Below are 25058 nucleotides of genomic sequence, written 5' to 3' on the forward strand. Positions count from 1 at the left end.
ATATAGTCCAAAACAGTAGATAATATAGCATGGAGCAATCAAAAATTATAGATACGTTGGAGACGTATCAGGCATCCCCAAGCTTAATTCCTGCTCGTCCTCGAGTAGGTAAATGATAAAAAGAGAATTTTTGATGCGGAGTGCTACTTGGCATAATTTCAATGCAAATCTTCTTAATTGTGATATGAATATTCAGATTCAAAACATTCAAGACAAAAGTTTATATTTACATAAAAATAATAATACTTCAAGCATACTAACAAAGCAATTATGTCTTCTCAAAATATCATGGCCAAAGAAAGTTTTCCCTACAAAATCATATAGTCTGGCTATGCTCTATCTTCACCACACAAAGTATTTAAATCGTGCACAACCCTGATGACAAGCCAAGCAATTGTTTCATACTCTAACTTTTTCAAAACTTTTTCAATCTTCATGCAATACATGAGCGTGAGCCATGTATATAGCACTATAGGTGGAAGAGAATGGTGGTTGTGGAGAAGACAAAAAGGAGAAGATAGTCTCACATCAACTAGGCTTATCAATAGGCTATGGAGATGCCCATCAATAGATATCAATGTGAGTGAGTAGGGATTGCCATGCAACGGATGCACTAGAGCTATAAGTATATAAAAGCTCAAAAAGAAACTAAGTGGGTGTGCATCCAACTTGCTTGCTCATGAAGACCTAGGGAAATTTGAGGAAGCCCATCATTGGAATATACAAGCCAAGTTATATAATGAAAGATTCCCACTAGTATATGTAAGTGATAACATGAGAGACTCTCTACTATGAAGATCATGGTGCTACTTTGAAGCACAAGTGTGGTAAAAGGATAGTAACATTGTCCCTTCTCTCTTTTTCTCTCATTTTTTATGGCCTCTTCTTTTTATTTGGGCTTCTTTGGCCTCTTTTATTTATTTTTCGTCCGGAATCTCATCCCGACTTATGGGGGAATCATAGTCTCCATCATTCTTTCCTCACTTGGGACAATGCTCTAATAATGATGATCATCACACTTTTAGTTTTCTTACAACTCAACAATTACAACTCGATACTTAGAACAAAATATGACTCTATATGAATGCCTCCGGCGGTGTACCGGGATATGCAATATGACAATGATGAATGTGTCATGAACAGAACGGTGGAAAGTTGCATGGCAATATATCTCGGAATGGCTATGGAAATGCCATGATAGGTAGGTATGGTGGATGTTTTGAGGAAGGTATATGGTAGGTGTATGATACCGGCGAAAAGTGCGCGGTATTTAGAGAGGCTAGCAAAGGTGGAAGGGTGAGAGTGCGTATAATCCATGGACTCAACATTAGTCATAAAGAACTCATATACTTATTACAAAAATCTAGAAGTTATCAAAGCAAAGTATTACGCGCATGCTCCTAGGGGGATAGATTGGTAGGAAAAGACCATCGCTCGTCCCCGACCGCCACTCATAAGGAAGACAATCAATAAATAAATCATGCTCCGACTTCATCACATAACGGTTCACCATACATGCATGCTACGGGAATCACAAACTTTAAAACAAGTATTCTTTAAATTCACAACTACTCAACTAGCATGACTTTAATATTATCACCTCCATATCTCAAAACAATTATCATGCTTCAATCTTTTCTTAGTATTCAACACACTCAAAAGAAAGTTTCACAAATCTTTAATACCAAGCATATTATTATTAAGCAAATTACCATGCTACTAAGAGACTCTCAAAATAATTTAAGTGAAGCATTAGAGATCAATAGTTTCTTTAAAACAAATCCACCACCGTGCTCTAAAAGATCTAAGTGAAGCACATAGAGCAAAATTATAACGCTCAAAAGATATAAGTGAAGCACATAGAGCAAAACTACAAAGCTCAAAAGATGTAAGTGAAGCACATAGAGTATTCTATCAAATTTTAATTCATGTATGGCTCTCTCAAAAGGTGTGTACAGCAAGGATGATTGTGGCATAGTAAAACAAAAAGACACAAATAATACAAGACGCTCCAAGCAAAACACATATCATGTTGGTGAATAAAAATATAGCTCCAAGTAAATTACCGATGGAAGTGGACGAAAGAGGGGATGCCTTCCGGGGCATCCCCAAGCTTTGACTTTTTGGTGTCCTTGGATTATCTTGGGGGTGCCATGGGCATCCCCATGCTTAGGCTCTTGCCACTCCTTGTTCCATAATCCATCAAAAGAATTCACCCAAAACTTGAAAACTTCACAACACAAAACTTAAAGTAGAAAACTCGTGAGCTCCGTTAGCAAAAGAAAAAAAAGACCACTTCAAGGTACTGTGATGAACTCATTCTTTATCTATATTGATGTTAAACCTACTGTATTCCAACTTCTCTATGGATTATAAACTATTTTACTAGCCATAGATTCATCAAAATAAGCAAACAACACACGAAAAACAGAATCTGTCAAAAACAGAACAGTCTGTAGTAATCTGTAGCTAGCGCAAGATATGGAACCACAAAAATTCTAAAATAAATTTATGGACGTGAGGAATTTATCTATTAATCATCTTCAAAAATAATTAACTAAATAGAACTCTTCAAATAAAAATGACAGCAGTTCTCGTGAGCGCTAAAGTTTCTGTTTTTTACAGCAAGTTCAACGAGACTTTCCCCAAGTCTTCCCAACGGTTCTACTTGGCACAAACACTAATTAAACACAAAAAACACAACCAAAACAGAGCCTAAATAATTTATTTATTACTAAACATGAGCAAAAATCAAGGAATAAAAATAAAATTGGGCTGCCTCCCAACAAGCGCTATCGTTTAACGCCCCTAGCTAGGCATAAAAGCGAGGATAGATCTAGGTATTGCCATCTTTGGTAGGCAATCCATAAGTGGCTCTCATGATAGTTTCATATGCAATTTTATTTTCTTTCTTGGAAAGTGTTCCATGCCCTTTTTAATGGAAATTGAAATCTAATATTCCCTTCCTTCATATCAATAATCGCACCAACCGTTCTAAGGAAAGGTCTATCAAGAATAATAGGGCAAGAAGGATTGCAATCTATATCAAGAACAATGAAATCTATGGGCACATAATTCCTATTTGTAACAATAAGAACATCATTAATCCTTCCCATAGGTTTCTTAATAGTAGAATCCGCAAGATGCAAGTTTAGAGAGCAATCATCAAAATTACGGAAATCTAGCAATCACACAAAGTCTTAGGAATAGTAGAGACACTAGCACCCAAATCACACAAAGCATAGAACTCATGATATTTAATTTTAATTTTAATTTTAATAGTTGGTTCCCACTCATCAAAGAGTTTTCTAGGGATAGAAACTTTCAACTCAAGTTTTTCTTCATAAGATTGCATCAAGGCATCAACAATATGTTCGGTGAAGGCTTTATGTTGAATATAAGCATGTGGAGAATTTAGCACGGATTGCAACAAGGAAATACAATAAATTAAAGAGCAACTTTCATAATTAAATTCCTTGAAATTCAATATAGTGGGTTTAGCAACATCTAGATTTTTATTTCTTTCAATCCCACTTTCATCAATTTCATCATAAAGATCTAAATACTCCGAATTTTCAGAACGCCTTCTAGGTAAAGGAATATCATATTCAGTTTCATCAAGATTCATATTGCAAAACAAAGATTTAATATGGGACACATCAATAACTTTTAGATCTTCATCTTGATTTTCATAGCAATTGGAAGAACACGCTTTAATAAAGGCATCTTTGGAAGCACGCATCCTAGCGGTTCTTTCCTTGCACTCATCAATAGAAATTCTCATGGCTTTGAGAGACTCATTGATATCATGCTTAGTAGGAATAGATCTAAGCTTTAAAGAATCAACCTCAAGAGAAATTATATCAATGTTCCTAGCCAAATCATCAACTTTAAGCAATTTCTCTTCAAGCAAAGCATTAAAATTCTTTTGTGAATTCATAAACTATTTAACACTATTCTCAAATTTAGAGGGCATCTTATTATAATTTCCATAAGAGTTGTTGTAAGAATTCCCCTAACTATTAGAAGGATTACTAGGATATGGCCTATGATTAAAATTCCCTCTATAAGCGTTGTTACCAAAATTATTCCTACCAACAAAATTCACATCCATAGATTCATTGTTATTCTCAATCAAAGTAGACAAAGGCATATCATTAGGATCAGAAGAAACACTCTTAGTAGCAAATAATTTCATAAGTTCATCCATCTTTCCACTCAAAACATTGATTTCTTCTATCGCATGCACTTTTTATTAGAAGATCTTTCAGTATGCCATTGAGAATAATTATCCATAATATTATCTTAGAGTTTGGTAGCATCTCCTAAAGTGATTTCCATAAAAGTGCCTCCCGCGGCCGAATCTAAAAGATTTCTAGAAGCAAAATTCAATCCGGCATAAATTTTTTGTATAATCATCCACAAATTCAAACCATGAGTAGGGCAATTACGTATCATTAATTTCATTCTCTCCCAAGCTTGCGCAACATGTTCATGATCAAGTTGCTTAAAGTTCATAATATCGTTTCTAAGAGAGATGATCTTAGCGGGAGGAAAATAATTAGAGATAAAAGCATCTTTGCACTTGTTCCAAGAATCAATACTATTTTTAGGAAAATACGAAAACCAAGATTTAGCACGATCTCTAAGCGAAAAAGGAAATATCTTCAATTTAACGACATCATTATCGACATCTTTTTTCTTTTGCATATCACATAAATCAACGAAGCTATTCAGATGAGTAGCGGCATCTTCACTAGGAAGGCCGGCAAATTGATCTTTCATAACAAGATTCAACAAAGCGGTATTGATTTCACAAGATTCAGTATTGGCAAGAGGTGTAATCGGAGTGCTAAGGAAATCATTATTATTGGTATTGGTGAAGTCACACAATTTGGTAGTATCTTGAGCCATCGCGACAAACAAGCAATCTAACACACGAGCAAACAAAAAGGCAAGCGGGCAAAAGAGGCAAATAGAGAGGGAGGATAGAGAGAGAGAGAGAGGGCGAATAAAACGTCAAGGGTGAAGTGGGGGAGAGGAAAACAAGAGGCAAATGGCAAATAATGTAATGCGAGAGATAGGGATTGTGATGGGTACTTGGTATGTTGACTTTTTGCGTAGACTCCCCGGCAACGGCGCAAGAAATCCTTCTTGCTACCTCTTGAGCTTGCGTTGGTTTTCCCCGAAGAGGAAGGGATGATGCAGCAAAGTAGCGTAACTATTTCCCTCAGTTTTTGAGAACCAAGGTATCAATCCAGTAGGAGGCCACGCTCAAGTCCCTCGTACCTACACAAAATGATAGCTACTCGCAACCAACGCGATTAGGGGTTGTCAATCCCTTCACGGTCACTTACGAGAGTGAGATCTGATAGATATAATATTTTTGGTATTTTTTGTATAAAGATGCAAAGTAAAAAGTAAAGGCAAAGTACAAAGCAAAGCAAGATTAAAGTGATGGAGATTGATATGATGAGAATAGACCCGGGGGCCATAGGTTTCACTAGTGGCTTCTCTCAAGAGCATAAGTATTCTATGGTGGGTGAACAAATTACTGTTGAGCAATTGACAGAATTGAGCATAGTTATGAGAATATCTAGGCATGATCATGTATATAGGCATCACGTCTTTGACAAGTAGACCGAAACGATTCTGCATCTACTACTATTACTCCACTCATCGACTGATATCCAGCATGCATCTAGAGTATTAAGTTAAAAACAGAGTAACGCCTTAAGCAAGATGACATGATCTAGAGAGATAAATTCATGCAATATGAAATAAACCCCATCTTGTTATCCTCGATGGCAACGATACAATACGTGCCTTGTTGCCCCTTCTGTCACTGGGAAAGGACACCGCAAGATCGAACCCAAAGCTAAGCACTTCTCCCATGGCAAGAACTACCAATCTAGTTGGCCAAACCAAACGGATAATTCGAAGAGACTTGCAAAGATAACCAATCATACATAAAAGAATTCAGAGAAGATTCAAATATTATTCATAGATAGACTTGATCATAAACCCACAATTCATCGGTCTCAACAAACACACCGCAAAAAGAAGATTACATCAAATAGATCTCCACAAGAGAGGGGGAGAACTTCGTATTGAGATCCAAAAAGAGAGAAGAAGCCATCTAGCTACTAACTATGGACCCGAAGGTCTGAGGTAAACTACTCACACTTCATCGAAGAGGCTATGATGATGTAGAAGCCCTCCGTGATGATGGCCCTCTCCGGCGGAGCTCCGAAACAGGCCCCAAGATGGGATCTCGTGGATACAGAAAGTTGCGGCGGTGGAATTAGGTTTTTGGCTCCTGTTCTGATCGTTTGGGGGTACGTAGGTATATATAGGAGGAAGGAGTACGTCGGTGGAGCATCGAGGGGCCCACGAGGTAGGGGGGCGCGCCCTAGGGGGGGCCCACCCTCGTGACCGCCTCTCTGATGCCTTGGCGTAGGGTCCAAGTCTCCTGGATCACGTTTGGTGAGAAAATCACGTTTCCGGAGGTTTCATTCCGTTTGGACTCCGTTTCTTCGAAACACTGAAATAGGCAAAAAACAGCAATTCTGGGCTGGGCCTCTGGTTAATAGTATAGTCCCAAAAATAATGTAAAAGTGGAAAATAAAGCCCAATATAGTCCAAAACAGTAGATAATATAGCATGGAGCAATCAAAAATTATAGATACGTTGGAGACGTATCATGCGGCTCGGGCGAGATCGTACGGATCTGTCGCGCGAGGGGCACCCTCGCGATCCACTTCGAGTACGACGGCGCCTCCATGCTTCTCTTCAAGGTCTTCAACGCCGAGGGCCGCCACCTGGAGTGCTGCTCCGGAGAGGAGCGCGAGGCTGGTGTGCGCTCCGCTTGCGACCACTCCAACGGCAGCAGCCCTTGGGAATCTAGCAGCTCTCCTGAGATCTACGGGACTCCGGAGACGAGTGACGACAGCTACGTCCCCCCGAGCTCTCGCCGCGCCCAGGGCAAGGCAGCGGCGTCCGACCGCCGCCGCCACTGATCTGGATGGGGTTGGCGCCGGCCTCCCGTGGCCCACTGTTGATGATGGTGTCCGCCACGGGAGGACGTAGATAGGACCCCCTTAGCATCAGCTTTTGTTTCCTGCGAAGAATCATGAATTACCCCGTGGGGGCATGTAAGGATCTGCAATGCCTTTGTACTTATTTTCCTTGTTATGAAGATTTGATGAACGCGCGTCTCGTTAAGGCTCGATCTCCCCTTTCTTTCCTCGCGATAGCTTGTTGCTCTACGCTGACGAGTCCCGGTCCCAAGGCAGCTACAGCCGTCGCTGGTATGCCAGGTCGCGATGCCGTTGTCAAGGCCAGGAGGTGCGCGGCCCGAGGTCTAGTAAGAGCCCCAGAGGCGCGATGCTCAGGAGGTCCCCCTTAGCGCCCAAGCAGCCATGGTAAGGAAAGAAATGAAGATGACTTGGCCGCAACGGGGTTGCGGCATGGTGCGAGTGACTATTAAGCCCAAATATTTAGCCCATCCGAGGGCGAGACTTATCTTGATGACTTTGAGGTAATCCCTGATGTTGCGCTAGGACTACGCGCCAACTTACGCGACATAGCTAGGCCGGCCCGTACGAGTTTTCCTTCTCCCGAGCTCTTCTTAATGCTCTACGTCCTCAGGTCCTGGCGCTCGAGCGAGCTCAGCTGCCGCTGGTATGCCAGGTCGCGATGCCGTGGTCAATGCCAGGGGTGAGGGCTGGAGAGCCAGTAAGAGCTCCTGAGTCGCGATGCTTAGGAGCCCCCCTTTTAACGCGCAAGCGAATCGTACGAGAGGAAAGGAGGCTCGCGGTGCCGCCTGCTGTCCTTCCCACAGGGTTCCTGTGGACAGGCACAAGAAGAAACATGTTTTGCCGTTACTGCCGCCTGCCTGCCGCTGGTGGACTGGATGAAGTGGAGGCACTGAGGGCCTAGTGAGGTGACATGCATGACGCGTGCCGCGAGCCAGAGCTCGACCACCCAGATTTGTCGGTCGTGGCAGGGACGGACCCATGCACTAGCGCCGTGCCTGTGTAGAGGCCCCGAGGGAGGCGATGATTGAGCAGGTGATAGCGGTCGGCATGTTAGGCATGAAGAGCAGATCGACTGGGATAAATGCAGGAAGATACATGCCACTGGGTCTGGCCCGAGCGGCGTGGGGATGATGCAGCCCGTGGGGCGCCCCCAACGAGGTAAGCTAGAGACATAAGCAGAAGGGATACATGCCAAAGGGACGGACCCACGTGGCCTGGGAATAGTGCAGCCCGAGGGGCGCTCCCAGCTTAAATGAACTTGGAAGACGTCACCTGTTTCTGTAGACGAAGTAGAGTTGGCGCAGCTGAAGCTACGCGTTGAAGGAACGGCTCCTCATGAGCCGCCGGGACCCTGAGCCTCGGGAGGCTCTGGGGCTCGGGAGGTTCCCTAAAGACCGTCGCCATCTCCTCCCGAACGGCATGGAACCTGACCTCCTGAGCCGCCAGGGCTTGCCGCATGTTGCGCTGATAGGCCGACGCCACGCTCGGCAAGCCGAAGGGCATGCGAACGTAGCTGTGTGGTGGACCTTCACAGCGGCCCGCACGCGATGGCTAGAAGCGTTCCTGAGATGCGGCCCTGTTGAGCCCTGGGATGTCGACGCAGGCGCGCAGCTCAGCACCCTCGCCTGGATGGTGAGCCACACTCCGTGAGCGGCTGTCACCGCGCATGGCTCTCGCGTCTTGTAACTCTTGGGTGGTTTTGGTGATTAACTCCTGGGTGGTGGGCACTCCTTGCCCCATACTTTCCCGAGGAAAACGTGCCGTGAAGCACGCTTCCAAGTGGTGCCCAAGCGCCTCCCTCGTGAGGTTGGCAAGGTCTGAGGCCCTCCAGAAGAGAGCCCCCGAGCCCTACCCGAGGAGGGCGCCGGGTGCGCTTTCCTATGCGGTGGAGGGAGGCGCCCCTGGAGCGGGCGCTGGTCCTGACGAGGTTCTTGATGCGACGCCCTCTTCTTGGGGCCCTGCGCGGCGCGACAGCTTCTTCTTGGGGACGGTCTCCGGAGGGCCTTCACTTCTGCGGTCAGGGTTCTCGATTGCCACGGCTTGGAAGGCGTGCTCAAGGGAGCACACTGCATCTCTTTCTTCACACAGGACCGTGATGACCCCCCCGCTTCCTAGCATCTTGAGGACGTTTTAGCCATGGTGAGTGACTGCCATGAACTTGGCCAGGGCTGGATACCCAAGGATGGCATTGTACGGCAGGCGGATGTGCGCGACGTCGAAGTCGATGAGCTCGGTGCGGTAGTTCTTGCGCTCCCCGAAGGTGACAGGCAGGCGGACTTGCCCTATCGGTGTGGTGGAACCGTCGGTCACTCCTGAGAAAGGCTTGGTCGGCTGGAGCTGCTCACAGGGCACTTAGAGGCTATCGAATGTGTCGGCGGATAGGATGTTGAGCCCTGCGCCACCGTCGATGAGAGTCTTGGTGACTTGCACATTGCTGATGACTGGGGAGCACAGCATAGGGAGTGTGCCAGCGGCGGCTGCGCACTTGAGCTGGTCGGCCGAGCTGAAGGTGATGGCGCATTGGGACCAACGGAGCGGGCGCGTGGCCTCGAGCTTGGGCAGCGCCGCGTTCACCTCGCAAGCGAACTGTTTGAAGATGCGTTGAGAGGCTGGTGCTTGAGCACCGCCCAAGATGCAAGCGATCACATGCGGCTCCTGGAAGCCCCCAGCTCCCTCATCCTGGTGGTGGTCGTCGTTCCTCCTTGGCGGCAGAAATGAGGGAAGACCGACGTTGCCCTGGGGGCGATCCTCACGAGGCGGGTCCCTCCAGGCGCCCTCGCGAGGTTGGTCCTGCTAGCGGTCCTCACGAGGCCGGTCACGCCACTCCTGGCGTGGGCCATGGTCGTCCCAGTGTCCGCCTCTGCGTCCTCCTCCGCGGCCGTAGCCTCGGTCGTTGCGCTCGGGCGTCGGCCGAAGCGTCCTTCCCGAATGGCTCTGAGCTCTTGACAGTCGCTGCTATTGTGGGTGTTCAGGTTGTGGAAAGCGCAGAATGGACGACCTTTCTTGGACGACTCGGGCTGATCTCTACCTCGCTTGGTGTCGGGCTCCGCTGCGAGCACGACTGCCTCTTTGCGCTTCACGTCCTTGGCCTTGGCTTTCTTCTCCTCCACTCCTGTAGCCGGCAGCTCAAGGAGAGAGAGGCGCCCCTCCTCAGCTCTTGCACACTTGGTCGCCAGGTTGAACAGCTCCTGAGATGTGCAGAGCTCCTCATGGATAGCCAACTCTTCCTTCATCTTGACGTCGCGGACGCCGTCGGAAAACGCGGAGATGATGACCTCGTCCGTGACCTTGGGGATCTTAGGTGGGTGCTATTGAAGCGCCGGATGTACTTCTGGAGGGTCTCTCTCGGCTATTGCTTGATGCGGCATAGATCGCCTGCGATCGGTGGGCGGTCACGAGTGCCCTGGAAGTTGGCGACGAAGCGGTCGCGCATCTCGTCCCAGGAGGAGATCGAGCCGTGCTGCAGGTTCAGGAGCCAGGAGCGGGCCCCATCCTTGAGAGCCATGGGAAACCAATTCGCCATGACTTTTTCATCGCCGTTGGCCGCTTCGATGCTCAACTCATAGAGCTACAGGAACTCCGCGGGGTCGGCGGTGCCGTCGTACCGAGGAGGCAGATCTGGCTTGAACTTGCCTGGCCAGGCAACGCTACGTAGCTCAGGGGTGAAGGCGCGGCAGCCTGCCGTGGTTGCCAGGGCCCGCTTCAGAGGCGGAGCTTGGTCTTGGCGAGGTCCGCGCTGCGCCACTGCGGGCGGCGCGCGGTCTTGACGAGGTGGCGCGGGGAGCGCTGGTGCAGCTTCTCACGGCCGCGGGATTTCTTGGCAGCTCCTTTCTTCACGCACGGGCACCGGGCGCGGTGGATCACGCCGCGGTGGCGCGTGCCTTGGCGCCAAGGCACCGTCTTGGGGCCGAGGCGGTGGAGGCAAGCCGTGAGTCCCGTCGCCCGCGTCCTGTTGAGGGGGAGGCAGAGAGTGGGACGGCGCCAGGGAGCCCCCCGCGGCAAGGACGAGCTCGATGACACGGTCGAGCCACTCCTCATAGACGTCATCAACGGGGCGGTAACGCAGGAGCTTGTTCGCCGCGATGAGCGCGGGCCGCGCCTCCATGGGAGCATGGTGCGCGTGAGACAAAGAACCAGCAGGGGTGAGTGATGGAGTAGCGGTGCGGCCGTCCTGCCGCACCGAAGGATCCTGCGAGGACGCCTGCTACTCATTTCCCACCGGGCCGATGGCAGCATTGGCGGCGGGGGACGGAGAACGGTGAGGCGGCCCGCCGACGGGAGCCGTCTGAGCGACGCGGGCGTCGAGGGCAGCCCGACGCTCGGCCCAAGCACGGCGAGCGTCCGCCATGGAGACGACAGAGTGACGGAGCGACGAGTTGGCGGAAGGGAAGCTACGGTGCACCCCTACCTGGCGCGCCAAATGGTGGGATTGGGGTTCCGGCAAACCCTTAAGGTTCGAACACTAGGGTGCGCGCGAAGCCTTTCCCTCCTGCCGATCAGCGCTCTAGCTCACTAGATCTCGCGGACGAACCCGACGAACTCGAACACATAACAACACAAGATTTATACTGGTTCGGGCCACCATCGTGGTGTAATACCCTACTCCAGTGTGGTGGTGGTGGATTGCCTCTTGGGCTGATGATGAACAGTACAAGGTAAGAACAGCCTCCTGAGGTCGAGGTCTTCTTGAGCTCGGTGAGCTTGTGTGTGTGTGGATGGTCTCAATCCTCTGCCTTCCTTGTCGCCCCCCTCTAAGGTGGTGGCTAGTCCTATTTATAGATTCCCTGGTCCTCTTCCCAAATATCGAGCGGGAAGGGAGCCAACAATGGCGGGCTAATTTGAAGGGGGACAGCTAGTACGAGCTATCCTAACAAAAGTAGTCTTCGCCTGCACAAAGTTCTGGTGGTGACCTGTTCTGGGCTCCACGATGACCTCCATCTTGCAGTCCATGGTCTTGGTCTTGTTGCATCAAAATGGCAACCTTTGCCTGATGCCTCGGTACTCCACAGCTGCGCTTGCCCCCTTTGCACCAAAGAGGAAACAAGAACGCTGCGCACGCTGGCGCCCGCCTGGCGCCCACCTGGTGTCGATCGTCATGGCTCACATCACGAGAGCCTCATGAGGTTCGCCTCGCCTTGATATCTCCACTCCTCGTGAGCCTTCCTAGCTAGGCCACTCCAGAGAAGGTCTTGCATCGTCCGTCTCGCGAGGCTTGGCCCCTCGCGAGTGTCTTGGATTCTTTGCTGGTGAAGATGGGCCATATGGCCTGCTGACTCAGCCACGCTGTGGGCCGTAGGCAGGCAAGTCTGGGGACCCCTGTTCCCAGAACGCCGACACGATCACCTCAGTAGAGAAAGCCGAAAACTGACTGTCATGATACGGCGAGAGCTGGTCAGCTGTTCGAGAGGTTGTAAAATCTTTAAGGATTCCTCCCGCATAATGCCATAACCAATGCAGCGTGCGATGGATCGGCTTTTCTTCTGATCAGGTGCTTATATAGCCCCTCGTGCGGTCTTCCGAACACCTGGGGCTGCGCCTACCTTCCTTTTCTAAAGCTCCTATGGCTAAGTGAGAGTGATAAAGCCCTATAGTCCAATTGCATGGTTCGTTGTGCTGAACACCTCATTCGAAGGACCCAAAACTGGGATAAAGAGTGATCAGGTTTATCCCGAACACCCCCGTACTTCCTACGTGGGGGTAGAAGCCGACAACTGGCCAACTCTTAGGATTAATATATAAAACTGCCGCGTAGGAGGATAAACTTTTATATAACAGGCAATAAATAATAGAAATGACCTTGTTCAACATTACAAAGGACAACATGATTGTATTCATGGAAATATAATGTCCTTGGTGCATTGCTCCTCCACAAGGCAGGATCCTTTCAGGACACTTTCATAATATAATTCAGGTTTGCGGTGCTCCTTCCCCTCTGGCGGTCCCTCGGTCATCAGCTTTTCAGCATCCATCTTCCCCCAGTGCACCTTTGCGCGGGCGAAGGCCATTTGCGCACCCTCTATACAGACCGACCGCTTGATGACGTCAAGTCGAGGGCTGGCACTCACAAGCCACTTCACGAGGCCGAAGTAGCTGCTTGAAATCGGCTCGGCGGGCCATAGCCAGATAATCAAATCCTTCATGGCTAGTTTAGCCTCCCTATGCAGTTCGATCATCTGTTTCAGTTGGTCGGCAAAAGGCACCGGATAATTCGGTGCCAGATACTGCGACCAGAAGAGCTTATCCACAGTGTTCCCTTCTTCGGCTCGGTAGAATTGGGCGGCATCCGATATGCTGCGGGGCAGTTCCGCAAATACCACTAGAGGAATCCGAACTCAAAATTGGAAACATGATTTTCTCCTCAAATACTTGCTTTACATGGAAAAAAGCCTTACCTGCTGCGATCGTCCTCGCTTCTTAGATCTCCTGTAGGGCGCCTTGGGTTTCCCCCTGGGCATCGCGCGCGGCCTGATGAGCCCTGGCGAGCTCGGATTCTTTCTCCGTTAAACTCTGCTCAAAGGTCTCGCATTTCTTCACGGACTCTTGAAGCTCCTTCTCAGCTTCAATAACCCTGGCCTCGTGCTTCTCACAAAGAGCTTGCTCTGCGGCTGCCTTTTCCTCGGCCTCGGCAACAGCCTTCCTCAGAGCCTCGACTTCGGTCATCGCCCCTGGCGCAAATAATGAAACATATTTTATCATGCTGGAAATTTGTTCGGACTGAACGCGAACAAGGCTTGCGCATACCTTGTTTATCTTCCAACTGCCTTTTCAACTGGCCAAGTTCTTCTTTGGCCCGCTCCAGACTTCGATTCAGTCCGAAGACCTCCGTAGTATGAGAGGCAGTAGCCGCCGCAGACGCCTGCTTATGAAATAGGAGAGATAGATGTCATCAAGTGAGTCTTCCTTCGAACATAAAATTGATCCTCTGTCCGGTCCTTTCTTGCACCGAACAGTGTATCTGGGGCTACTATCCATACTATGACACTCCTTGAAACCTCATAAAATATATCTCAAAGCCTCTTATAAGGCTGATACAGGCTTCATTCAGTCCACTCTCAGCAGACTGAATCTCCTTAATCACCACACCCATCAAGGCATGGTGTTCATCGACGATGGAGGCGCTCTTCAGCGCCGCCAACAAAACATCCGGCACCTCTGGTTGGACAGAGATTGCCGATGGAACGGGCACGCCCCCTCCAGCCGAGGGAGGCTGCCTGCTTGATTCTGGAGCCGTATTGGTCTCCGGAATTGCGTCCGGCTGGGAGCCGAATTCAAGATGGCTCCCGCCGTCGACTCCCATGGGAATCTTCTCCCCCATGTCTTCGGCCCCCGAAGTTTGACCTCCAGGCGCCGCTTTCACGATCTCTTCCCCCCTCCTTAGCCAGGGTCCTTCTGAGACGAAGCTTCAGTGTTATTCACATATTTGGGGGAAGGGGCCTTCGGGGGCGTCCCGCTCTCCATAGCATACAAGCTCAACAAGTCCTCTGATGAGGATCATTCGGTGCGGGACCTCGCCGTACTAAAAAATATATAGCTCAGGTTAAAATATTATGCCATGATGAGTCTAGACGCATAAACATGTTTAGATTTTATACTCACGAGCTTACCAGGGGATGGGCCCTGGGATCCCACGCCGGGCCACTGTCGGCGGCGGCAGTGGACTCGTCCGGAAGAGGAGCTTTTGCCCTTTTAGGCGACTCGGCCTCCAAGTGTATGGAGGCCGCCCTCTTCTTTCTTCCCCCTGCTGGGGATTCGTCTTCCTCCTCCTCCTCGTCCTCTTCGGAGGCAGAACAGACGTTGGAGCCTTCGGATATTGTGTCCGAAGTGCCCGCCAGTGAAGGCCGCCCCGGGTATTTTTGGCCTCCTTCTCGGCCTTCTTCTTCGGCGCCTTGTATGGCATTGGGACTAGCATCTTCGTCGGAAGTGGGCCGGCCGGTTCTTCAGGCAACGGGGCCGGGCAGTGGATCTGCCCCGCCTTCTTCGTCCAGCCCTAGGGGAGTTGAGGAAAACACATTAAGCATTTCCCTTGGGTTATGCGGATAAAATGCATAAAAACTTACCGAGCTTGCAGGGCGGGACAGTTGGTAACCGCGGTCCTCGGCCGAGTCCGGCCATGGTTTGCCGGACTTGAAAAGCACCTTCCAGATGTATTTTTGCAAGGAGCCAAAGAGCTCTCGCAGGGTCTGGTGCTTGGCCGGATCGAATTCCCATATATTGCAAGTCCGGTGTTGACAAGGCAGGATCCGGCGAACTAACATCACCTGGACTACATTGACAAGTTTGATGTTCTTGTCTTCCATATCTTTAACGCGTGTCTGGAGCACCGACAGTTCATCGGACGAAGACCAGTTCAGGCCCTTCTTGGGCCAGGACGTAAGCCACAGAGGGGCTCCGGATCGGAACTCTGGAGCAGCGGCCCATTCCATGCCGCGCGGCTCAGTGATGTAAAACCGCTGTTGTTGCCACTCTTTGACGGAATCATTAAAAGTACCTGTTGGCCATGTGACGTTGGGCATCTTGCTCACCATAGCACCCCCGCACTCGGCATGCTCGCTGCTCACCACCTTGGGCCTCACATTAAAAATCTTCAGCCATAAGCCAAAGTGCGGCGAGATGCGAAGAAAAGCCTCGCACACGACGATGAATGTCGAGATGTTGAGGAAGAAATTGGGGGATAGATCATGAAAATCGTTCCCGTAATACATGATGCCGCGAATGAACGGGTGGAGGGGAAACCCTAGCCCGCGGACAAAATGAGGGAGGAATACAACCCTCTCTTGGGGTTCCGGAGTAGGAACGATCTGTCCCGCCGTCGGGAGACGGTGGCCGATTTTTTTGGCCAGATACCCGGCCTCCGGAAGCTTTTTGATATCCTTCTCCTAGACGGTAGAGGCCATCCACTTGCCTCCTGCTCTGGATCCGGACATTTTTGGAAGGCCTTTGTGGGTGGAGAAGGCGAACGCTCGGGCGCTGGAGCTCGGGCGAAGGGGACTAGATCGGGAAGAAGAAAGCATGGGTGCGAAAGGGAGTCCTTATCCCCTTATAAAGGCAGCAGGGATTCTGCGCCTCCCCACTTGCCTGGTAAACTCGCTTATTCCCCAAGCATTGTGATTGATGGCGCGGTTGGGTTACCCACACCCGTATTGATGAGAATCCCGTGATAAGGGGGCACGATCTCTGCTTCGACCAGACGTGCCAAGAAAACCGCCTCGCAATATGTGCAGTAGATGGTTGAGAAAAACAGCTTGAATAATGACCGGGCCATGGCGTGATGTCAAGCTATGAAAGTTGTCAACAGATTAGATTTGTGGAAATATTATACTCTCTACGGTGGTATGTGGAATTTGTTTTGCAGAGCCGGACACGATCCTTGTCTTCAAAATCTTCCATGGAGTATTCGGAGGAAGAACCAGCCTTGCAATGCCGAAGACAATCTATGCGCCAGACTTGTCGTCATTGAAGCCTGGTTCAGGGGCTACTTAGGGAGTCCTGGATTAGGGGGTCCCCGGACAACTGGACTATATCCTTTGGCCGGGCTGTTGAGCTACGAAGATACAAGATTGAAGACTTTGTACCATGTCCGGGTGGGACTCTCCTTTGCGTGGAAGGAAAGCTTGGCAATTCGGATATGTAGATCTCCTCCATTGTAACCGACTGTGTGTAACCCTAGCTCCCTCCGGTGTCTATATAACCCAGAGGGTTTAGTCCGTAGGACAACAACAATCATAATCATAGGCTAGCTTCTAGGGTTTACCCTCTACGATCTCGTGGTAGGTCAACTCTTGTAATACTCATATCATCAAGATCAATCAAGCAGGAAGTAGGGTATTACCTCCATCGAGAGGGCCCGAACCTGGGTAAACATTGTGTCCCCCGCCTCCTATTACCATCCGCCTTAGACGCACAGTTCGGGACCCCCTACCCAAGATCCGCCGATTTTGACACCGACATGACGTCATCAAGCTGAACATGTGCTGAACTCGAAGGTGCCATGCATTCGGTACTTGGATCGGTCGGATTGTGAAGACGTACGACTACATCAACCGCTTTCTCATAACGCTTCCGCTATGCATCACCATGATCTTGCGTGTGCGTAGGAATTGTTTTGAAATTACTACGTTCCCCAATAGTTGTATCAGAGCCAGGTTTATGCGTAGATGTTATATGCACGAGTAGAACACAAAGGAGTTGTGGGCGTGGGTATATACATATTGCTTGCCATCACTAGTTGATTCTTGATTCAGCGGCATTGTTGGATGAAGCGGCTCATACTGACATTACGCGTACGCTTACGCGAGACTGGTTCTACCGACGTGCTTCGCACACAGGTGGCTAGTGGTTGTCTGTTTCTCCAACTTTAGTTGAATCGGATTCAATGAATAGAGTTCTTTCTGAAGATCAAAAAGCAATCACTATACCGCATTGTGGTTTTTGATGCGAAGGTAAGAACAGTTCTTGCTCAGCCCATAGCAGCCACGTAAAACTTGCAACAACAAAGTAGAGGATGTCTAACTTGTTTTTGCAGGGCATGTTGTGATGTGATATGGTCAAGATGTGATGAGATATAAATTGTTGTATGAGATGATCATGTTTTGTTAAAGTTATCGGCAACTGGTTGAAGCCTTATGGTTGTCTCTTTATTGCATAAGATGCAAGCGTCATACAATTGCTTTACTTTATCACTATGCGATAGCAATAGTTGCAAAAGCAATAGTTGGCGACACGACCATATGACGACATGTTGATAGAGATCAATATGATAGAGATCATGGTGTCATGCCGGTGACGATGGAGATCATGACAGTACTTTGGAGATGGAGATCAAAAGCACAAGATGATGATGGCCATATCATGTCACATATTTTGATTGCATATGATGTTTATCCTTTATGCATCTTATTTTGCTTAGTTTGGCGGTAGCATTATAAGATGATCTCTCACTAAAATTTCAAGGTATAAGTGTTCTCCCTGAGTATGCACCGTTGCGACAGTTCTTCGTACCGAGACACCACGTGATGATCGGGTGTGATAAGCTCTACGTTCACATACAACGGGTGCAAGCTAGTTTTGCACATGCAGAATACTCGGGTTAAACTTGACGAGCCTAGCATATGCAGATATGGCCTCAGAACACTGAAGACCGAAAGGTCGAGCGTGAATCATATAGTAGATATGATCAACATAATGATGTTCACCATTGAAAACTACTCCATCTCACATGATGATCGGACATGGTTTAGTTGATTTGGGTCACGTGATCATTTAGATGACTAGAGGGATATCTATTTAAGTGGGAGTTCTTAAGTAATATGATTAAATTGAACTTTAATTTATCATCAACTTAGTCCTGATAGTATTTGCATATCTATGGTGTAGATCAATAGCTCGCGATGTAGCTCCCCGTTTATTTTTGATATGTTCCCAGAGAAAAAACTAAGTTGAAAAATGTTAGTAGCAATGATGTGGATTGGATCTGTGATCTGAGGATTATCCTCATTGCTGCACAGAAGAATTATGTCTTTGATGCACCGCTAGATGACAGACCGATTGCAGGAGCAAATGCAGACGTTATGAACGTTTGGCAAGCTCGATATGATGACTACTTGATAGTTTAGTGTACCATGCTTTACGGCTTAGAATCGGGGCTTCAAAGACATTTTTGAATGCCACAGAGCATATGAGATGTTCCAAGAGTTGAAATTAGTATTTCAGACTCATGCCCATGTCGAAAGGTATGAGACCTTTGACAAGCACTTTGCCTACAAGATGGAGGAGAATAGCTCAGCTAGTGAGCATGTACTCAGAATGTCCGAGTACTACAATCACTTGAATCAAGTGGGAGTTAATCTTCTATATAAGATAGTGATTGATAGAGTTCTCTAGTCACTATCACCAAGTTACTAGAACTTCGTGATGAACTATAATATGCAAGGGAAAACGGAAACGATTCCCAAGCTCTTTGTGATGCTGAAATCGACGAAGGTAGAAATCAAGAGAAGCATCAAGTGTTGATGGTTGACAAGACCACTAGTTTCAAGAAAAGGGCAAAGGGAAGAAGGGGAACTTCAAGAAGAACGGCAAGCAAGTAGCTGCTCAAGTGAAGAAGCCTAAGTCTGGACCTAAGCCTGAGACTAAGTGCTTCTACTGCAAACGAACTGGTCACTGGAAGCAGAACTGCCCCAAGTATTTGGCGGATAAGAAGGATGGCAAAGTGAACAAAGGTATATTTGATATACATGTTATTGATGTGTACTTTACTAGTGTTTATAGCAACCCCTCGGTATTTGATACTAGTTCAGTTGCTAAGAATAGTAACTCGAAACGGGAGTTGCAAAATAAACAAAGACTAGTTGAGGACGTGGTGACGATGTGTGTTGGAAATGATTCCAAGGTTGATAAGATCACCATCGCACACTCCCTTTACCTTCGGGATTAGTGTTGAACCTAAAATAAATGTTATTTGGTGTTTGCGTTGAGCATAATATGATTGGATCATGTTTATTGCAATACGGTTATTCATTTAAGTCAAAGAATAATTGTTATTCTGTTTACATGAATAAAACCTTCAATGGTCATACACCCAAGTTGAATGGTTTATTGAATCTTGATCGTAGTGATACACATATTCATAATATTGAGGCCAAAAGATGCAAAGTTAATAATGATAGTGCAACTTATTTGTGGCACTACCGTTTAGGTCATATTGGTGTAAAGCACATGAAGAAAATCCATGCTGATGGGCTTTTGGAATCACTTGATTATGAATCAGTTGATGCTTGCTAACCATGCCTCGTGGGCAAGATGACTAATACTCCGTTGTGACGCCCGGATAATTAAGCTACAGTAATCCCACGTTAACAATGCCATGTCACCACGGTTACTGTTGTTAATCTCGCATTAGTTCAAAACTGATTCGAAATTCAAATTCAAAAATAGGCAAACAACAAAAGTTTTCAAAAAAATTAAAACTAAAATGTTGAGGGTGAGCCAAATAATGCATAAGTAATTATGGCAGAGGAACTACACTTTTATAAAATGTTCAAATACTCTAAAATGATTTAAACAGTAGCAAAAACAATTATTTAAATGCTTTTAAAATGATAAACAATTACAAAACTAAAACAATTTGAAATATTAAAAGGAACAGAAAAAAGCAGAAAACAAACACATCAAAAAAAAGAACCCCCCTCCCCCTGGGCCGAATGGCCCAGCTAGCCATCAGGCCAAAAGGCCCAACCGGCCTACCCCCCACTCCCCTTATCCATGGACCCCGAAACCCTAGCCGCTAACCGTCGCCCCACTCCCCCACTTCCCTCCCACGCCGCTCTCCCCTTCCCCGATCGGATCGGGGCAAAACCCCCACTCCCCTCGCTCCTCGCACTCCCCCGCTGCCCACTTTGCCGACGGCGCTCCCCGACGCCTCTCGTCGTCTCAGGCGCCGCCCCGCCATCGTCGCCTTGACCCCGTCACGTGCCTCCCCGTCCTCGCCCCCTTCCCGATCCAGAAATGGATCAGGGCTCGACCTCAACGCCGTCCGATGCCGCCTGCCGGAGCCACCTCGCCGGAGCCTCTCCGCCTTGACCACGTCATCCCCATCCTCCTCGCCGGATCTGCGACGCCGACTCGTCGCCCGACCCCGACTCCTCCCCGCGCCCGCCTCGCTCAACTACAGGGCTTTGTGAGCCCCCTCCCCTTCTCCTCTCTGCCTTCCTCAACCGCCTGCTAGTTCGCCGTGGCCGCGCCGTGCTCGCGCCGTGCTCGCGGACACTGCCGCCCCGCTCGTGCCCCGCCACGTCCATCGCCGTCCGGGCATGTGCCAAGCCTTGCCCGGCTCGCCCCGCTCACCTGCCGCGCTACTTGCTTGCGCCATTCGCAGTCGTTGCCGCCCTTCCCCGTTGCAGCCCCGTCTTCTGCCATGGCTCCGCCGCGCCGCCCAGTCCGCTCCCCGGCCGGCGCCCCATGGCCTGTGCCTCGCTGCGCCTCGTCTCCGCTCGCCGTGGCCCCGACTGGCCACGACCAGTTCGGGCGCCCTGCAGCCCCCCCAGCGCCCGTGCCCACTATGGCCATGGGCCTATGACAGCCGGGGCCCACGGCCCCTGAGAACATTTTTTTAAAGAAAAATAATAATAAATAAGTAAATATTAATTAATTAATAAACTTAATAATTAATTAATTAGTGAATTAAGTAAGTTAAGTAATCATGCTAATTAATCTAATTAATCTGTTAGTTTAATTGAACAGTAGTTTGATTAGCCTAATCCCTAATTAACTAAAACAGTCAATGACACGGGGGTCCCACCCCTGTTGACCAGTCAAACATTGACTGGTCAACTGGGTCCCCCTGGCCCACTTGTCAGCCTCTGTGTACATTCTGTGTACACAGGGCTGGGTACCCATAGCATTTTGTCTATTAATTTTGAATTAGTAATAATTTCAGAAAATGAATAAAACTTTGAAAAATCATACAAAATAATCTGTAGCTCGGATGGAAAAACTTTGTACATGAAAGTTGCTCAGAACGACGAGACGAATTTGAATACGCAGCCCGTTTATCTGCCACGCATCCCTAGCATAGCGAACACGCAACTTTCCCCCCTGTTTCATCTGTCCGAAAATGCGAAACACCGGGGATAATTTCCCGGATGTTTCCCCCCTTCACCGGTACCACCTCGTACCGCGTTAGGGCACACCTAGCATCACGCTTTGTCATGTCATGCATCGTCATGCATTTGTTTGCATTATATTTATTGTTTCTTCCCCCTCTTCTCTCGCTAGACACCGAGACCGACGCCGCTGCTACCCAGTACGACTACGGAGTTGACGACCCCTTTCTCTTGTCTGAGCAACCAGGCAAGCCCCCCCTTGATCACCAGATATCGCCTACTCTCCTCTATACTGCTTGCATTAGAGTAGTGTAACATGTTACTGCTTTCGTTATTCCTATCCTGATGCATAGCCTGTCCTTGCTACTACTGTTGATACCTTTACCTGCAATCCTACTTGCTTAGTATAGGATGCTAGTATTTCCATCTGTGGCCCTACATTCTTGTCCGTCTGCTGTGCTATACTATCGGGCCGTGATCACTCGGGAGGTGATCACGGGTATATACTATTTACTTTATACATGATACATGTGGTGATTAAAGACGGGTCGGCTCATAGGAGCACCCGCAAGTGGATCTTTGAGGCGGAGCGACAGGGCAGGTTCCGACCACCTAGGAGAGAGGTGGGCCTGGCCCTGGTCGGCGTTCGCAGATACTTAACACGTTTAACGAGATCTTGGTATTTGATCTGAGTCTGGCTACTGGCCTATACGCACTAACCATCTACGCGGGGACAGTTATGGGCACTCGACGTCGTGGTATCAACCGAAGCCTTCGTGACGTCAGCAACGGAGCGGCGCGCGCTGGATTGGACTGGAACGCCACTAGGCTAGGTCTGCTTCCGGCCGCCCACGCAACGTGCAGGTGTGCTAAGGGCGATGGGCCCAGACCCCTGGGCGCTTAGGTTTAGACCGGCGTGCTGACCTCTCTGTTGGTCTAGGTGGGGCTGCGACGTGTTGATTTTCCGAGGCCGGACATGACCCAGGAAAGTGTGTCTGGCCAAATGGGATCGAGCGTGTTGGGGAATGTGGTGCACCCCTGCAGGGAAGTTAATCTATTCGAATAGCCGTGATCTTCGGTAACAGGACGATTAGGAGTTGTACCTTGACCTTATGACAACTAGAACCGGATACTTAATAAAACACACCCTTCCAAGTGCTAGATACAACCGGTGATCGCTCTCTCACAGGGCGACGAGGGGAGGATCATCGGTTAGGGTTATGCTATGCGATGCTACTTGGAGGACTTCAGTCTACTCTCTTCTACATGCTGCAAGATGGAGGCTGCCAGAAGCGTAGTCTTCGAAAGGACTAGCTATCCCCCCTTATCCCGGCTTTCTGCAGTTCAGTCCACATATGATACCCTTATTCCATTTGATACCAATGCATACATATGCAGTATAGCTCCTTGCTTGCGAGTACTTTGGATGAGTACTCACGGTTGCTTTCTCCCTCTTTTCCCCCTATCCCTTCTACCTGGTTGTCGCAACCAGATGTTGGAGCCCAGGAGCCAGACGCCACCGTCGACGACGACTCCTACTACTCCGGAGGTGCCTACTACTACGTGATGCCCGCTGACGACGACCAGGAGTAGTTAGGAGGATCCTTGGCAGGAGGCCTGGGCCTCTTTCGATCTGTATCCCAGTTTGTGCTAGCCTTCTTAAGGCAAACTTGTTTAACTTATGTCTGTACTCAGATATTGTTGCTTCCGCTGACTCGTCTATGATCGAGCTCTTGTATTCGAGCCCTCGAGGCCCCTGGCTTGTAATATGATGCTTGTATGACTTATTTTATTTGTAGAGTTGTGTTGTGATATCTTCCCGTGAGTCCTTGATCTTGATCGTACACATTTGCGTGCATGATTAGTGTACGATTAAATCGGGGGCGTCACAAGTTGGTATCAGAGCCGACTGCCTGTAGGAATTCCCCTTCTACACTCCTTGGCCGAAGTCGAGTCTAGACATTGCAAAAACTTTTACTAACTTGGCTGTGTGCCTTACGGGCCCACGTCGCCATTTGGGTGGTATTAGAATCTTTTATTCCTCGACCTATACACTGGGACTCTGATCTCTCTTCTATTCGGGTTAAATGATTTTTCTAAAATCTAACTTTAGGTTCTCGAAAATACTTCCTCCCGAAGAGCCCCATTCAGGCCAGATGATCGCCTGCTGCACCAGAAGATTTCGTAGTTACTCTCTGCTAGTCTTTCGAGACTTTGTGCCCATCGCCTTTGCAAATTCCCTACCACTGTTATATCATTATGGATAACTACATCCACTTGCCCTTTCAAATCCCATTGATCTTGTTATTACAAGATACACCGAAAATTCTCTGTATTGTTCCGAGAATATTTTGTGCCTACTAACTTGCAGTTCCTTACCACATGCATACCACTACGAATAATTACTCGCATTTATCGAGTATCCGCTCATCCCCAGATATTCATGCAGTTCACAAAATTCTTCGAAATACCATTCGGTCTTCCGAAAATCCTGAGCAACCTATTGCTCCTGAAATTCTTGCTTGCTTGCATTATGGTTAATCCCATAAGTATAGTAATCTTATTGGCAACCTTTGTCAATATCATTTCGAGTCCATTGACTCAATATGTTGCGAATGCTCGCAATCCTCACTCAGATCATAGAATTCATCCTTCCAGCTCAGATGTCATTTAAAACGTGAGCTGGTCCTCGGCCAATCAGATTGCCATCGATTCTACCCCTAAGTCTATTCAACCTGTCCATCCTTGATCAGAGCGTTTGCTCCTGATCCCTTGATTTGAAAATCATAATTCCTTTGTTATTTAAACGTTAAATTATTCAGATGTTCTGTAAAACGATGCATTTGCATTCTTTCTTCCTCTGATTGGGTATCGATACTCACATCAGCTCCATTGTGGATCACCATATCCACTGTTGGATTATTATCCGACAATGTCCTTCATAAATAATCACCTTGTGAGTTCTTTCTCCGATACATAATGCCTTTGGAATTTGTATCCTCTCCTTTTGCCAACCATGCTCTGCTTTCGAGTTGGTAATATTTACTCTCAAAGCTTGTGGTATATGTTTCCACGATACCCTGACGGGTTGAACCTATGCCTTTCTTAATCTGTGTGAACCCGAAAGTTTTCACGGGTCATACTCCTCTGGTAATTCACCAAGTAGGTTTTGACACAGAAATCATTTTTATCTAGAGCAGTAAATGTAAGGTTATGCATTAAAGAAGTGGGAGTCGACCTTGAACTTTGTGTTCATGCCCATGGACACGATGTAGATCTTATTATTAAAGCTTCTCTTAAATTAATTACTCCCTTGGTATAAGTTCATATTATATCTGGGATCTGGCCTTTTGCAATCGTGGTTCCGACCATGTTCTCCTTTAAATACCGTTTCGCGTGCAAGTTTAAGCGCTTGTCT

Source organism: Triticum urartu, chromosome 7A (genome assembly GCF_056163025.1).
Source record: "Triticum urartu cultivar PI428250 chromosome 7A, HENAU_Tu73, whole genome shotgun sequence".
In the NCBI taxonomy this organism is placed as follows: Eukaryota; Viridiplantae; Streptophyta; class Magnoliopsida; order Poales; family Poaceae; genus Triticum; species Triticum urartu.